This window comes from Nomascus leucogenys, chromosome 6 (assembly GCF_006542625.1).
Source record: "Nomascus leucogenys isolate Asia chromosome 6, Asia_NLE_v1, whole genome shotgun sequence".
In the NCBI taxonomy this organism is placed as follows: domain Eukaryota; kingdom Metazoa; phylum Chordata; class Mammalia; order Primates; family Hylobatidae; genus Nomascus; species Nomascus leucogenys.
Genome location: NC_044386.1, coordinates 24,553,518 through 24,571,909, shown reverse-complemented (window position 1 = coordinate 24,571,909; position 18,392 = coordinate 24,553,518). Strand labels below are relative to the sequence as shown.

Sequence of the window (18,392 nt, the reverse complement as noted above, 5' to 3'; positions counted from 1 at the left end):
CTTTAATTTTTATAATAACCCTCCTTTACCATAGTCATAATTCATGAAAAGGAAACTGAGGCTCAGAGGTGTTGAATGCATGTGTGGGTTTTAATAGCTAAATTGGTACTGAGCCAAGGTAAAATTAATTGACTCCAAACTCTAGTTATGTTTCATTTTGCTCTATGATCCCTAGAATGCGGAGGTATTTTTTTCCACTTCGAGAAAAGATGAACTGTTAATACTCAGACGATTGTATCTGTGTGTCACACTGTGCATAATGACTAATAAAACTGCTTACATTTTAAGTTATTCTCTGCCAGAAAGTTGCCACTTAACCTGAGAAGAACACATTCATTTACATTCCAAGGGCAGTTTGAGATTTGAATTAAACATAAGTGTACACAAGAAAGGCATCCCATGGTGTTTTCCAGGAAGTCAGCTTCTAAGAACTTATTAACTCATATATTTTCTGGGCAGATAAATGGTAAACTAAATTCATTGTGCAGTCAGTGGAAGGCTCCTGAACTGAGAACTAGGACGTCTACACCCCAGACTTAGTTACTGAGCTAACTTATTCTATGCCCTTGGATCAGTTGTCATTTCATGTTTTTTGGCCATATTCAAAAGCCTTTCACAATGAGGGGAGTAACTAGAGCATTTATGGGGTTGTTTTGAGCCTTAAAATAGTTTAGAAAGAATAAAATAATTATGGAATTCTCCTCACAAAGATCACGATCCTTCTAGATTCCCCATCTCAGTTAACCAACCCACTTGGTCAGTCCTCAAGCCAGAAGACATTTTCATTGCATTCCTTTCCTGGGTTTCGTATGGAATATTGAGACATTAACAGCGAAGGGTTTCCGGTGCAACATGGATGTCAGGGAACATGGAGTCGCTCAGGCTCTTTTTATCACATGGACAAACTGTGGATTGCTCATCCTTAAAGGCTTTCTATTGCCCTGCTACTGGATGTATTACATAAAAGATGCATGAAGATGGTAGATTTTGTTAGCATTCGAATGACCTGGTGTATAGTATAGGGGGTATTCTCAGCTTGGGTGCCAGCTGCTCAGAAAGCTGCGTACAACCCTGCGAAAGAAGCTAGTGAGCAGAACTCTGCGTTAGTGCCTATTTCCCCATAGCAAGCTGCAGCAGCTGCGGGGCTATCTTGGAAGTGAGTTTGTGGCCCTTTACTTCCTAACTTCCTGTGTTTAAAGTTGCAAAAAGTTATTTATTTTTCACTTCCAAAATGTGGCCTGAATTTGATCCATTCTATCATATCTACAACTATCACTTTAAACTAAGCCTACATGATTGCTCTATTGTTTCATAAGGCAAAAAGATTATGCCAACTCATCCTGTCAGACTTAGACGGCCAGATTTCTCTCACTGAAATGCTAAGTTCACATTTTATTAATATCCTCTTTCGTCATTCTGAAATAGCCACACTATTCCCTTTGTTCCCTGACTAAGGTATTTCCACCTAAATTTACACCTCTAATAATTATTATTTATTATTATTATTATTATTATTTGAGATGGAGTCTCGCTCTGTCACCCAGGCTGGAGTGCAGTGCCACAACCTTGGCTCAATGCAACCTTAGCCTCCCGGGTTTAAGCGATTATCCTGCCTCAGCCTCCCGAGTAGCTGAGATTACAGGAGTCTGCTACCATGCACAGATAATTTTTGTATTTTTAGTAGTGACGGAGTTTCACCATGTTGGCCAGGCTGGTCTCGAACTCCTGACCACAAGTGATCCGCCTGCTTTGGCTTCTCAAATGCTGGGATTACAGGAGTGAGCTGCTGTGCCCGGCCTATAAGTTTTCTCCTATAATCATTCATGTCTCAGCTCTAAGAAAATCCTTCTCTGCACAGTTAAGGTTTCCCAACTGTCTGCCCCTCCCTAATTATCACAATGTTTTACCTTATTACTTTTACTAATCACTGTCATATTATTATTTAATATTAATATTTTTATTTCCACAAGGCTGTATATTCCCCAAGAGAACATAAGACTGTGTCTTGTTCAATCATAAATTCCTAATAAATGCAATAAATAATAGATTTTATGATACAGTGAATAAGATGTAGAGAGTTGAAGGATGAATGAGAAGAGGAATAGAGAGGTAGCAAAGTAGGTCTACAGATACCTGTGACACTTGGTACAATTGAGTTTTTCTTAATTAATGTTCATATTCATGTGTAATATATGTGTGACATATATTTTATGATCTCTATAGTCTCTTTGTATTCTAATCATACATCTTCATGTGTATCCACATATCATCAATATGCTAGAAGAAAATAACCTCATTAAGATTAAATTTATGAGAAAGTATAAAATACAGAAGGTTAATCTTGTTCATTTTTATTTCTGATTTATAAAAGGTGAAAAATGTGCATTCCCCAAAAGTGGTACAATCGCTTCTATTTTTTAGATAAAAATACGCAAACACTAGGCTGGCTTTGGCTTTATTATTAGGCAAAACTTTTAGATGAGAAAGAGTCTGGTCTGCTGTGTTTTACACATCACAGAAGTTTATTCGCTGATCCAAGTTGGTTTAGACTTTTTGTAACCTTATTTGTTGCTGTAAAATAAAATATTGGAACTTGGCTTGTGAGTAGCAGAAATTATTTAGAATTGCTCCCTTAAGAGAATGAGTTCTCAGTAGAACGTTGTTTTGAAAAGATGAATAGTATCGAGGGAACATAGAAATCTTTATGGAGATATATTTTGTTTTGTTGTATTATAGTGCTGTGTTTTTTTTCCCAAGGTTATTTATAGTAATAGTCGAAAACTATCCTAAAACTTAGTTGAAATAAAGACAGAAAGAATAGCAAATTAATCATGATAAAATTACAAAGACAGAAATGAAAAGTAGTCAAAGGGGAAAAATTAACTAAAGCTGATAAAAGAAAAGAAAATAAATTGATAAAATAATGTCACTTTAAGACATCAGAATAAAATGAAAGACAGATAGGTTTCAATTTAATGACTGCTTTGTGGCCTGTATGAAATACATTGATTTCTCAGTCTAACTTTTATAGAAAATCATCTCTATTTCAAGATAAAGCTAAAATTTGAGTTAATAAAACATTACATGATAAAGAGTTCCCAAAATGTTTTTCATTGAGCCAGCCATAAAAACCAAAGTATGATCACCAACTTTGTATAGGACCTTCCTAACTCCTATTTCATTCACTTCTGTGTCCCTGGGATTGTGCTGTTATATGAAGTAATACCAAATACACTATTCCTCCAAGCTCTGATTTATGGAGATACGATGGTAAGGAAAAAAAAAAAAGAACACTAAGAGTTTGCTGGCAAGTTGAAAATAATCAATTTAAGTAACAATTTTTCTCTAGTGTAGCATATACTATATAGGCAAATTAGATTATATTGCTCTGATGTAATAATACAGAATAGTAAAAATGAAAAAAAACAATAGCTAAAGCAATAAAGTGAATAAATCTTAGAAACAATGTATTTAGTATAAATTTAGACTTGCGAAAGAATACCCCCAAAATGATACTATCAGTAAATATCCAAAGACACGCAAAAGCAAAAACACAATTTCTGTGGATACCTATGTTTTTTATTAAAACATAAAAGTGACTTGAGAAAAAATTTAATCCCAGGGACACAGAAGTGAATGAAATAGGAGTTAGAGAGGTCCTGTACAAAAGTTGATGATCATGCTTTGGTGTAAAGTTTAAGTGATAGCTTGATCTAACAGGACAATATTTGAAAATGCTGTATTGATAAATATATACGGATTTGGGAGGAAGAATTATCCACTGGTTCCATTCTACCATTGGTTAAAATTTATCCCATTGCATGTGACCTCCACTTTGTCTGTGGGTTGTGCATATGGGGTACCCAGTAGAGCCCATGGCATTATGTCATTCAGTGTCAATAGTGTATTCTGAGGCAGGAGATTGTAAACAGGGCAGCTTGTTTGGAGTTGAGCCAAGTTAAAATTTGTCTGAGCCCAAGGCATGCTAGATTTCACAGAAGATGGTTAACCAGTGTAAGAGGCCAAAGGCAAGCCATGGATAAAGTTAAGAGGCTTTGAAGTGGATCCTAAAATATATCTTATAAAATACTGTTTTACATCCTCATCAGCACTAGAACTTGTCAGTTTTTAAATTTATTTTTATTTTTTGACCATTATCATAGATATAAAATGGTATCATATTTCCAACTATTTATTCCTGACCTCTAATAAACATTTAAGACTTTTCTTGTGAAGTTACAGTTATTTCAGTTGAACCATATGAAATTGTTTATGTTCAACTCTTTTGACACACAGAAAAGGTAATTTCAAGATTTCAGTGTAATAGTGTTGTTCACACATTTTCCCCTTTATATTTGTTGTTTAATCATTTTAGTTACCTATTTGTAAGGGTTATTTTAATGTCACAATTATATTCTGTCAGTTCATGGTGATTTTCAATATGATTTATGGTATCTTTTGATAAATAAAATTTCCGAATTTTAATGTAGTAATTTTTTATATTATGGCTTCTCTTATGAGCTATATTTTATTACAAATATATATGTAAATAAAGTTTTAATTTTTAGCAAAATGTCTTGAGATTTAACAGGAATCATATTGATTCTGTCATTACATTTTATTTGATGTAAGTCTTTATGTGAATTAGCATGGTCTAGTATTCCATTTATTTGAGTATTTCTAACTGTTTTTCTCTTAAAAATATTTTTTATTTTCTTCAAACAAGGTTTGTATAACTTGCATTAGAAATGTAACCTGAAGTTTAGCCTAGATTTCTCAAATCAGTGTCCATAAATCATATTTTCTAAATATTTATACTGTTATATGTAGACATACAATTGATTTTTCCATTAAACATTTTATTAAAGGGTAACACACATAAAAAACACAAACCATAAGAACAAAGAATGATGAACCACCATGTATTACTTGTAAGAGGAAGTAAGATATTACCAGAAATGCAGACGTTCCCCCTATGCCTTCTAGGTCACAATGTAACAGTAATTTACGAAGGAAACTGCTATCGTGATTTCTAAACCACGTATTTTTATATGTATATGAAATCATATAGATGCAATAACAGAGAGTAGATTATTTGACCTCTGATTTTCTTTGTTTAACACCATGCTTTGAATTTTGTTCATGAATCACAAGTTTATATTTTTGATTATCACTATTCATTACAAGAAATTTCATCACAATTTACTTGTTTGTTTTTCATGCTGATGGCAATTTCATTGGATTTTAACTTTTGCCTACTAAAATTACTGTTGTTTAATATTCTTATATATATATCTTTTGGTTTACATAAATGTTTGGATTATATATATGTTGAGAATATAAATTTAGGACTGCAAATTCAGGTTTATATGGTGCGGCATGCTCAAGGCCAGGAGACGATGAAATAATTTCAAAAGTGAGGGCCCCAATTTTCACTCTTAAAAGCGGTGAATGAAAGATCAAACCTTTTCACATACTTGCCAGCATATGACTGTGTCAGTTTTGAAAATTCTTGCCTTTCTAATAGAAATGCAGTATTATCACATTGTGGTTAATTTCTGCCTCCCTAGATAATAAGGTTGAGCACCTTCTAATGAGCTTACTGGTCATTTGGGTTCCATAATACTGTAAATTTCCTACTCAAGAAGTTTCCCATTATTTTTCTACTAGGCTCTCTTTTTCTTATTAGTATCTGAGAATTTTTAATATATGTAGAATATGTGCCTGTTTTGTTTTATATACGTTGCTAACATATTTCTTGACTGCAGTTTTAGGTATCTGCACATCAGAGTGCATATATCTCTTGGATCATACTACTCACTTCCATTCTTTTGGAAATACATCTAAAAGTGGGATTGCTGATCTAATTGTATTATCAATTACTGTCCTTAGTTCCACTCTGGTTAGAGAACATATTTGGAATTATTCAATACTTTGAAGTTTTTTGTGACTTGCTTTATGACCTAATAAGTAGTCTATTTCAGTAAATGTTCAAAGTGCCTTTGAAAGTAAGTGTGTTGTATTTCTATATATGTAAATGCAGTGACATTTGTTAGCCCTCTGGATCAAAACTTCTATATTACTCTTGCTTCTTTATTTTCATGTTATGGATCGCTGAGCAATTGTTGAGAGAGAAATCACCATAATCTCTCATATTTCTCATGTTTTGTTTTGTGTTTTTCAGGAAAGGCCCTGATTGCCTTTATTATAGGTCATCTTTTCAAGGATATCTGTATAGTGAACAGCCGTTGAAGATAAAGATGTATGTCTCTCTAGAATAAAACAGGAGACTTATTTACTGTCCAGAATAATAAAGATACTGTTTCTCTCTATGGCAAAGGTCCAGCAGGCTCACTGCCCCTTATTAAAGATATGGGTGCCCCGAGCCCTAGCTTCCTCTCTTTTATGCAATCCACCGTGTCTGCAGGATTATCAGACCTTTGTGTCACGATGTAAGAACTGGGATTTGGAAAACTAAAACAGAAATAATATTAAACTGGCAACTGCTATTGCTGCCAGTAGTAAACTGTCTTTTATCTCCTATCCAGATATCTCATTTTCACTTTCTGAGACTTGTAAAGTCTCACATCCTTCACAATTCTTGATAGAAATGTATTTTAAAGATCTGACAATATATTTTTGGATTTGTCTATTTCTTTAGTTATGTTAATTTTTGTTCTCTATATTTTGACACCGCCATTGTATTTAGAAATTGGTAACTTTCAGTTAGATTAGCCCTTTTGAATATGGGAAATGTCCCTTTTATATAGTTAAGTCATATTGCCTAAAAAAAAAGCCATTTATATAGTTAAGTCATATTGCCTAAAAGCTTATTTTGTCTAAACTTAGTATAGCTACAATGGCGTTTTTAAAATACTGTTTAAATAGAAGTTTGCTTTCAAATTCATTGTGTGCTCAAATTTTAAGTGGGTATTGCATTAGTAACATGGTATTTTTCTTATATTTAGTTTGGCAATCATTTTTAGTAGGGAAATTGAATCTTTAAATCTCATATTATTACTGACATGTAATTATTTTTTCAATTTTACCTATATATTTTATGATCGTTATGTTTTTACTTTTCTCACTAGTTTCAAATTAATCATGTATTTTAAATTATTGAATTTTTATTAGCAAATAATCATTTTAACAGCTTTATTGATGAATAATTGATAGACAATAAACTGTACATATTTCAAGTATACAACTTAAGAAGTTTTTGCATAGTTTACAGTTCAGAAACAATCATCACAATCAACATAATGAATATACTCTTTATCCTATAAAGTCTCTTTGTCCCTCCTCCCCATTGGAATCCTTCCTTACATATACCATTCTCAACAGGCAATCAGTGATACACTTTCTTATAAGAATAAAATTATATAAAATAAACACTTTTTAGAGCTTGTTTTATTCACCATAATTATTTTGATAATCCTTTCTTGGCATTGTACATATAATAGTGCATTTCTTTTTATTCAGAGGTAGTAGATCATTCTATGAATCAACCATGATTTATCTATTTTTTTATTTGTTGTTTCCAGTTTGAGGATATTACAAATAAGGCTGCTATGGTTATTCATGTTCAAATCATTTTATGGGCATATGCCTTTTTTATCTTGCATCAATAATGAGGAATAGAGTGCCTAGATCTTATATTAGCTGAGTAACATTTTAATAAACTGCAAAACTGTTTTCCCAAGCAGTTGTATCTTACAAGAAATGTATGAAAACTCTATTTCCTCCACATCTTCATCATCACTGGATATAGGCAGTACTTTTAATTTTAGGTATTCAAATAGGCAGGAAGTGATATGTCATTGTGGTTTAATTAGCTATTTTCTACTGACTAATGATGTCGAACATTTTTATGTGTTTATTTGGCATCCAGATATGTATTTGGGGACAACGTCTTACCAAACTGTATCTGTATCTTCTTTATCTCCTCCTCCTCCTTCTCCTCCTCCTTCTTCTCCTCCTCCTCCTTCTCCTTCTTCTCCTTCTTTTTCTCCTCCTCCTCCTTCTTCTTCTTCTTGTTCTTCTTCTCCTCCTTCTCCTTCTCCTCCTCCTCCTCCTTCTTTCTCCTTCTTGTTCTTCTTGTTCTTCTTCTTCTTCTTTCTTCTTCTTCTTCTTCTTCTTCTTCTTCTTCTTCTTCTTCTTCTTCTTCTTCTTCTTCTTTCTTTTCTTCTTCTTTCCTTCTCCTTCTTCCTTCTCCTTCTTTCTTCTCTACTTCTCTTTCCTCCTCCTCCTCCTTCTTCTCTTCCTCCTTCTCCTTCTTCCTTCTCCTTCTTTCTTCTTCTCTACTTCTCTTATTCTCTTCTCTTCTTTCTCTTCTCTTCCCCTCTTTTCTCTTCTCTTCCCCTCTTTTCTCTTCTCTCTTCTTCTTCTCCTCCTCCTTCTTCTCCTTCTGTTTCTCCTCCTCCTCCTTCTTCTTCTCCCTCTTCCTCTTCCTCCTCTTCCTCCTCTTCCTCCTTCTCCTTCTCCTTCTTCTTCTTCTTCAAGACAGAGTCTCACTCTGTTGTCCATGCTGGATTACAGTGACATCATAATGACTTACTGCAGCCTTGAGCTCCTGAGCTCTAGCTATCCTTCTGCCTGAGCCTCCCGAGTAGCTAGGGTTACAGGCATGCACCACTATGCATGCTAATTTTTTTGTAGGGACTGGGGTCTCACTATGTTGCTCAGCCTGGTCTTGAGCTCCTGGCCTCAAGCGATCCTCTCTCCTCAGCCTCCCAGTGTTGGGATGACAGCCATGAGCCACTGCATTCAGCTTGCCACCTTCTTATTAATTAAATATTTAGTTTTCTTTTTTTATATATATAATCTGGATAGAAGTCTTTTTTTGTAGGTTTTACATTCAGGTTTATGACCTATTGTCAGTACATTTTTTATGTAGTGTGAAGTATAAAGTTTATTTTTTGCTCATAATATTGAATAACTCCAGTTTGATTTGTTGAAAAGATTCTCTGAATTGTCCTCTGAATTGTATTTGTAGCTTTTTCAAAATTAATTTTTAAAATATATATGTTTCGGTAGACATATGGAATTCAAAGATCAGTTTAAAAATGAAGTATTTATGAAATGAAAATTATATACATGATATAATTAACTGCAATGGGTATTCATGTAAGCATAAAACATTCTTGTATATATAATTACATAAAATTTTTAAAATGTATGTAAAAACCTATGTGTGTATATATAATTATAAAGGATCTAAGAGGACATATGCAATTCTGTTAGTATTGATTACCTTTGGTATAAATAATTTCAGAAAAACAAAATTGGGCATATTAGTTTATATATGACTTGTTAAGAATATAATACTTAAAAATATATTTTTGAAAAAAATGCCATAGACATAAAATTCATTTACAACTGAACTAGAAAAACAGCATTTATATCACTAGTGATGGCTACTTGGCTGTTGTTTTTTTTTTTTTTTTGACTCTTGATCAACATAAGAAATGAAATTTATCATGCTCTGTTTAGGGTCTGAAACTCTCCTGGTAACCCATCTCCACCTGTGATTTACTTGTATTTTGCAATTCGTCTAAGTGGTTTCACAAGCCTGTCTTTATTACCTATCTAAAGGGAATTATGAGCATCCCTACTGAGAGCTTCTCTGAACTCTTCAGAAGCCGAGCTTCCTTGCACGGGTTTTGGCCATTCAAATAGATTCAGTCTGGCCCTTTGTGAGCCAAGACAGCCTTGAATAATTTGGCTGGGATATAACTGAGACTCAATTTAGGGCTGCATTCTCGTCTCCTAAATGCACTGTATGCTTTACCTTTAAATAAAAACCTTATGTCGGTAGAGTCTGCTAAGTTCTTTCCAATATCCAAATGGGGGAAAACAACACAAATATATTGTTATATTTTCTTCTACGACACTTCACATTTTACAATTTTCACTTCTAAAAAAGTATTTCTTTTTTCTTTATAACTATTATTTGGTTTACAGTATGAAGAGTATTTTAAGAAACTGTACAAGTACTCCCGGCAAAAGGGAAGTGAAAATCTGTTCGTTATGGATGACCTGGTGTACTTCAACCAAGCACACCTAAGCACATCACAAAGCACTAAAAAACACAAAGAGGAAAAAAACTTTTGAAAACTGTCATAAAATGACACACCATCTACAGGGAAACAATTTGTATGACTGCTGAATTACATCAAAATTGTGTGGCCCTAGATAGTGATAGAGCATTATTAAGATCCTGAAAGACAAAAAATATCACCCTGGAATTTCATATACAGTGAAAATACACTATGGTACCCCATTATAAACACATACTTTCAGTTTTTCAAAAAAAATTCTAAAGGGCTGTGTAAGTATAGAGGAAACAGAATTCTGTCAATGTGGCTGATAATTATGTGTCACCAACTACTAGTTTCTTTCCTAATGTCATCATCCTTTTCTTCTTCACTAACATAATCTGACTTTAGGTAGATATAAAAAAAATCACATTTTGCTACCTCACTAGAGGTCATCTTATGTGGCACAGTTCTTAGCAAGAAGATATAAGTGGAGATCAGTGAATTAGACTTCTAAAAAATTAGTTGGTACATACCCTTCTGCCCTTTTGCCCTTTGTTTCACCTCTTTTATCCTTACTAGAAAGGAAAGTTAATTCGCTAAAACTGGAGAAACTGAATGTGACCATTAGAGAAAAATTCAGGTAAGTGGAGAGATATTTGTTCAGAAATCCCTAAACCCTAAATCAAGGCCTATAACTACCTACTCTACCTCTGGTTTCTCATTACGTAGAAATGCACTTCTCTGTTCAAGGTACTGTTATTTGGACTTTCTGTTACAGTTGGCAAAATTATTTATTGGTAGCTAAATATATTAATTTTAAAATGCATTACAAGTTCTTGAAATGCTGGGATATCAATAAACAAACCAATACATGAACAAATGAAGAAATAGACAGATGAGCATATCGATAGATTTGATTTGATACAAGCTCACAAAATGGCAAACATAATTTCTTTTTTCTTTCTTTTTTTTTTTGTTGAGATGGAGTCTCACTCTGTCTCCCAGGCTGGAGTGCAGTGGCATGACCTCTGCTCACTGCAACCTCTGCCTCCTGGGTTCAAACTATTATCTTGCCTCAGCCTCCCAAGTAGCTGAGACTACAGGCCCATGCCACCATGCCCAGCTAATTTTTTGTATTGTTAGTAGAGATAGGGTTTCACTGTGTTAACCACGATGGTCCTGATCCCCTGACCTCATGATCTGCTTGCCTCAGCCTCCCAAAGTGCTGGGATTACAGGCATGAGCTACTGCGCCCAGCCTGGCAAAAGTAATTTCTAAGAGCTAGAGATCAAGAGCAAAGTTAGCTTAGCAAATTTTTTCTAAGAGATGTATACAGGATTTGGCAGGTGAGGGTTGTTGTGTCTTGTTATATGTGAAAAGTTTCTAAGGATATAGGAGTAAACAATCAAGTATTAGAAGTTTTGACACCTCAGGGAGCTATAACCTTGGTAGCACATGATGCCAATGATTAGGATTCACACATAAAGCTAAGAATCTCAAGGTGAACTACAGAAATCCTTGTATGTACAATCATAAGAACAAAAGGAGAAAAATGTCATTTCTGGAATTAGGGTGTAAAAACAACAATAGCACAACAATAATCTTATCTGGAATGAAAGACATTATTCCTGAAGTTCCCTCAGGGAAGACCCAGGAGTTCTAAACTCATTGCTAAGAGCTCCTAGTGAGGCCAGCTATAGACATTTAAATTAAAAAAAACATTCAAGAGACATTTAGTACATTAGACTTAGCAGATAAAAATATAGATCTGATAAAATTATTTATAATGCAGCCCTGAGAGGTACCGAAATCACACACAAACATACACAAATGGTGGAAGGCATAGAGCATGAAAAAGTTCAGCTTATATCTAATCTGACTTCCAAAGTATATGAACTGAAGTATATGTGACAGGTGATATTCAAATAGATGAAAATAAATAAAAATTTCCCAGAATTTTGAAAACAACACAAATAAAAAGTTACCAATACTTACTTTACATTAAGTCATTGAGGAGGCTAAAAACTGCACATTGAGAGACTTTAAAACTTGACAATAATGATGCATAAAGTGAAACAAGGATTGGTTAGAGAGTTGGGGAGATGGTGATCAAAGGATACAAGGTTTCCATTAGAGAGGAGGAATAAATTCAGATCTGCTGTACAACATGATGAATACAGTTAACAATAGATTGTATTCTTAAAAAATGCAAAAAAGAAAAAAAGAAAATATTAACCTTGCAAATACAGAGACTTTTCTGTAACAACCTACAATTTTTGCATATTAAAGAGAGTGCTTTACTTTATTTTTCTATAACATAATATATTCATTGCTTTTGGTGTTTTTAAATCAACAGAATGTTATCTTAGTCAATTTCAAAGTTTTTCTAACTTTGAGAACAGAAAACCTGATTCAATTTATATTTGTTGTATGTCAAAAATGCATTTTCAAAATATAAGGCTAGATAAATTATTCTAAACTTTGTTCCGTATGTATGTGTCTGTGTTTATAGCACATAAAGAGATGATATTTGCTAACACAAAGTGATAAATGGCAGAAAGTGCTCATAGCCAGAGGTGATCATCCTGGGCCCTACACAGTTGTCCTGAAGCCCAAGGGGATTAATATCTGAGCATGAGTTACCTATAAATACTCATTTATTGCAGACTGTTGTCACACAGCATCCTTGGATTAAAGCTCCGACTTAAAAATAGAATTAAAATATATAGCTTCAATGCTAGTAGGATAGATAAATAACTGAAGAAATACTCAGCAGTCCCCAAAGAAGTAGAAAATTGGGCAGGGGCAGGAAGGAGTGAAAGAAAACATAGAAAAACTGTGCTAACACAGTTACTGAAAAGGCAAAATATTTGAAGATGTATGAGCATCACAAGGATAAACAGTCTGCTATGTAAGATTTAGAGGGAAAAGTCAATATCATGATATAAGTATAAAAAATTACAAAAATACTATGGCATCAATATGTGAAAGGAACATTGTGCATCTACAAGAGGAAAAAGGAAAAAACCTATACAATATTATGTGGGGCAATTTTAGCACATTTTTCTCAGCATTTTACAGATCAGCTTGGATTAAATTTAGAAAGAAAACAGAGCTCTAGAAAACATATTTGATAACCATGAACATGTATATTGATATAATCATTATGTAAGAGTGTATTTATATATACATGATTGTACTTTTGAGGATATATGAAAAAGTATTCGGTATACATAATATGTAATACATTATTTTGAGAATATGTGTATATATGTACATACACACAAAAAACACACATATAAGCATTCATAAACATTAAACTTTTCATAAATGGCTATATTGAATGCAAAGCAAGACTCAAATTAACAAAAAGTTGATATCATAGAAAAATTATCTGAAAACAAGGAAAATCGGTTTACTTACAGAAATTTAATTCCATTTAACCTAAATGCCATGTGCTTATCAAAGCATTAAAAAGATTTAGCTCATCATCACTGGTCATTAGGGAAATGTAAATCAAAACCATAATGAGATACTATCTCATGCCAGTTAGAATGGCGATCATTAAAAAGTCAGGAAACAACAGATGCTGGAGAGGATGTGGAAAAACAGGAACGCCTTTACACTGTTGGTGGGAGTGTAAATTAGTTCAACCACTGTGGAAGACAGAGTGGCAATTCTTCAAGGATCTAGAACCAGAGATACCATTTGACCCAGCAACCCCATTACTGGGTATATACCTAAAGGATTACAAATCATTTTACTGTAAAGACACATGCACACGTGTTTATTGCAGTACTGTTCACAATAGCCAAGACTTGGAACCAACCCAAATGTCCATCAGTGATAGACTAGATAAAGAAAATGTGGCACAAATACACCATGGAATACTATGCAGCCATAGAAAAGGATGAGTTCATGTCCTTTGCAGGGACATGGATGAAGCTGGAAACCATCATTCTTAGCAAACTAACACAGGAACCGAAAACCAAACACTGCATGTTCTCACTCGTAAGTGTGAGTTGAACAATGAGAACACATGGACACAGGGAGGGGAACATCACACACGGGGGCCTGTCAGGGGTCGGGGGCCAGGGGAGGGATAGCATTAGGAGAAATACCTAATGTAGATGACAGGTTGATGGGTGGAGCAAACCACCATGGCGTGTGTATATCCATGAAACAAACCTGCACGTTCTGCACATGTATCCCAGAACTTAAAGTATAATTTTAAAAAAAGCTTTTCTAAATTATTAATACATCATGGTGATGTTAACTAAATTTGCAAATCATTATAACTGAATGATCATGGAAAATACTGCACATTGCCATTAACAAAATATTTAAATAATAATTTCCTCAAATTCATATATGAGAAATGTGTGTATGCCTATGTATTCTCTCTTTTTATTTTTTATTTATTTTTTTTTTGAGGTGGAGTGTCACTCTTGTCTCCAAGGCTAGAGTGCAGTGGGGTGATCTCAGCTCACTGCCAACCCACATTGCCCGGCTTCAAGAGATTCTCATGCCTCAGCTTCCTGAGTAGCTGGGACTATAGGCATACATCACCTCGTCCAGCTAATTTTTTTGTACTTTTAGTAGAGATGAGGTTTCACAATGTTGGCTGGGCTGTTCTTGAACTCCTGACCTCAGGTGATCTGCCCTCCATGGCCTCCCAAAGTGCTGGAATTACAGGCGTGAGCCACTAGGCCAGGTCATGTTCTCTCTTCTAAGGGAACCAGTAATACTGGATTCAAGACGTATCCTCTTCCAGTATAATCTCATCGTAATTGATCACATCAGCAAATGTGCAGTCCTGTTTACCCATAAGATCACAATCTGAATTTCAAAGTGGACATAAATTTGGGTGAGGGAGATACTACCCAGTTTATTGTATAGGGCTTAAGAAAAAAAATAAACAAGGCACCTGAATTGTACTAAACCAAACACCTTCATGGGCCAGATCTACCAACCATTTGAGGAACATATTTTCTATTTATAGAAAGTGGTCAAGAGATCCGAGCAGGAATTTTACTGCCTAGTATGAGACTAGTGAGACGTTTCCACAAAACCCGAAGAAGAACACTACTGCAATGGAAAAGAGTGGACCAATATCGACTAGAAACATAGTCCCTCATTATTTTTTAAATATTAAGAGGGTGGTATCAGCAATGCATTAAGTACCTGCACATTATGGAAGGGAGATTCCATATATAAATGAATACATTAACACATTAAAGAAGATTCATTATATACTTGTCTTAATTGAGGCAATAAAAAAGGCTAAATTGATTTTTAAAAATCACCGCCTACTCGTAATAAATTATACTTAGCAAACCAGCAAAAGAGGAGTAATTTCTCAATGTGATTCTGGGTATTTAGCAGAAGAAAGAAGCTCTAAATTGAGGGCAGATATCTAGGAAGAGCCATTTATTATCTTTTAATTTTAAAGAGACACTTAAGCCAGTGTTTACATGTCTTCTGTCTAGAAAATAAAGATGTGTAATTTGTATCATGGTAGGTAATCAATGTACGTTTACATTTAGTGAGTTATCCATTAAAACAGTGTTATCCTATGTTTGAGTAAACTAAGTTCCTCTAAAAAGCATTCTTGCAAACACTGTTGATTACAGCAAATTTTAAATTCATCACTGAAGTCATTTCATCCTTGCTCGTGGTGGTTGTTTTCCACGGGAGCCGTCCACATATTTTTTGTATCCATTTATGAAATAGCACAGGGTTTTTTATTACTATTCCTGGGCAGAAATGTCTTATATGCAATTTCCTAACAGTAGATTACAAAAAATTCATAAATTTAACTTAAGAAATTCATCTCACTTGCAGTTACTCTTACATAATCATCTTCTTACACGCTCCTTTACTTTTGAGACCAAGAAAAATCATCAGTCTTACACTTTTTTTATAGTCACCCTATTGGGGAAACAATTTTTATCCTCCAAAGTTTTGCATCAACTACAAAAGAGATTTGTGATCCATGTTTTCTTTTCAGTTTAACAAATGACAAATTAGGATATTTAGTTTTGTAATAATAGTTTTGTACCTCCGTATCCTCATTCTGTTGCTTCTTTTGAACCAATTTGCTTCATAATAGAATATTTAGAGTAGAAACCTTCTCCTGATCATCTCAATCATATTTCTGGATACATATAATATTTACATAAGTAAATAGTTTTGATTTTCAATACGATTGTAGTCTACATAGCATTTTATCACAAGTTCCACCACATATATACTATACACCATGCTGCTTAGATTTTTAATTTCTCTTAGAATGTATTAGACCAAAGACATAACCTTATTCTCTAATGTAATGTGATCTTGCCCTTACCTTTCTAACAAAACTAGTAAAGTCTCAGACAATTTCTGAATAATCAGAAGTGTATGTTCAATGTTTTTTACTAGAGTGCACTCTCTTATTATGCAATTGAGTAACACCAAGAGACAAATGAAGTATTAATAATCACATTTCTATTTTAATTGTGTCCTGAAAATTAGATTTGTTAATACTAAATTGCTTTAAATTGTTCATCTTTCCTTTCTATCTCTTGTGTGAACAGACCACACAACCCATGTGTTAGGGGTGCTTGTACTTTCAGAAAGAGCCATAAGTTCCATAAGTTACCCAATCCTTTGGTAACCATGGACAAATACATAATAGAGAGAAGTCCCCTTATGAGTTGTTGTGCTTTCTTCACTGGAGCCCATGAACTTGGGTTAGAACAGCCAAGAGGGTTGAGGTCTTACTATCATTAAAGTGGCTTTGTGATAGAAGTATCACTATAGCTAACTAAGATAAGAGAATACCTCTCCTCTTATTTGTGGCAAAGATGGGTGTGTTAACCCTTATAAATTCCACTAGGGACAAAGAAAATGAACATGTACTAGTTAGTAACACAAGAGAGAGAATTAGACAGCAAGCCTATACCACAAGGCTGGCTCACTAAAATGCCATACTTAAATCTGATCAACTGTATGAAGGTCTTGAACAAAATAATATAAAATATTATTTACAGCATTATAAGATACTGGTTGTTTGACACATTATTTATTGCATTTCAGGGATGGAACATCTCCAAAAATCCTAGCTTTCAGAACATGTGGAGTGCTTAATCTGTTTAGAAAAATTGAAAACAAAACAAAAAATGAGTAATAATTTCGAACATGGAAAGAAAAAACATCTCTAACTCTTAGGATATAACTAAGACAGAAATTATGGTTAATAATGACCACAAAAGTATCAGTAAGTATATTAAAATAAATAAATTACTAGATAATCTTTAAATCAAACGATAATGAAAAATATTTTTTCCAACCTCTCTAGAACATACTAGAAACTTGGCTTGTCCAGAACTTGTTTTCAGAGAAAAAAATTAATTTTAAATGTCTTTAATATTGAAGAAAAGGGTTATTCTCAGATAATTGAAAGATTTAAAAGGAAGTTTATAACTATGAAGAGAAAATCAACTCTACAAATGACATTAATTAACATGACTAAACAATCATAATAAATGAGAAAGAATTAATAAATCCAAAAGATAGTTCCTGAAAAGTTAAATAACAATTAGTAAGCCCCAAAAAGCAAGGAGAAAGAGGGAAGAGAGAGCACAGGTATACGTACACTTCATGAATTTGTTTTCATTTTTAGCTTACAAAAGTAAGTGAAAACTTGCAGTTTGTCTTTCTGACAAAGACCACACGATTGTCTCAATAGATGCAGCAAAGGCTTTCAATAAAATTCAACATCCATTCAGGTTAAATCTCTTAATAAACTAGATAACAAAGGAAGGTACTTCAAAATAATCAGAGCCATCAAGACAAACCCACAGCCAACATCATACTGAATGGGCAAAAGCTGGAAGCATTCCGCTTGAAAACTGACACAATGCAAAAATGCCCTCTCTTACCACTCCTGTTCAACGTAGTATTGGAAGTGTTGGTCAGGCCAACTGGGCAAGGGAAAGAAATAAAGGCATCCAAATAGGAAGAGACGAAGTCAAACTATCCCTGTTTGCAGATGATATGATCCTATATCTAGACTTAAGAATTTTAAAAGAGAAATCAATATTTGAGGGTTTCATAGTTTAGTTTTATTTAAAGAACGGATCTCCCCAAAGAATTTTCAATCAATTTTAGTGCATAGAAAACAATGTATTTTAAATAGACAATATGTCTTTAATACCAACACCAGATGAAATTACCATATGAAAGAAAATTATACATATCATCTTATTTACTTATGAATATAGATGCAAATATGTAAATAAAGCAGTGCTTGGAATAGACAGTACATTAAGAGAAAGATATTCTATATGATTTTATAGTCATTTTTCA

General features: G+C 33.8%; 1 long non-coding RNA gene across 1 annotated transcript; it reads right to left on the bottom strand.

The window, feature by feature from the left end:
* Positions 1-1,438: 1,438 nt before the first annotated feature.
* Positions 1,439-18,001, bottom strand: LOC115835377. Its single transcript, XR_004030343.1, has 3 exons — positions 17,900-18,001; positions 10,570-10,574; positions 1,439-1,450 (listed from the first exon to the last, which is right to left on the bottom strand). It is a non-coding gene; the product is annotated as an uncharacterized LOC115835377 (long non-coding RNA).
* Between the last annotated feature and the right edge of the window lie 391 nt (positions 18,002-18,392).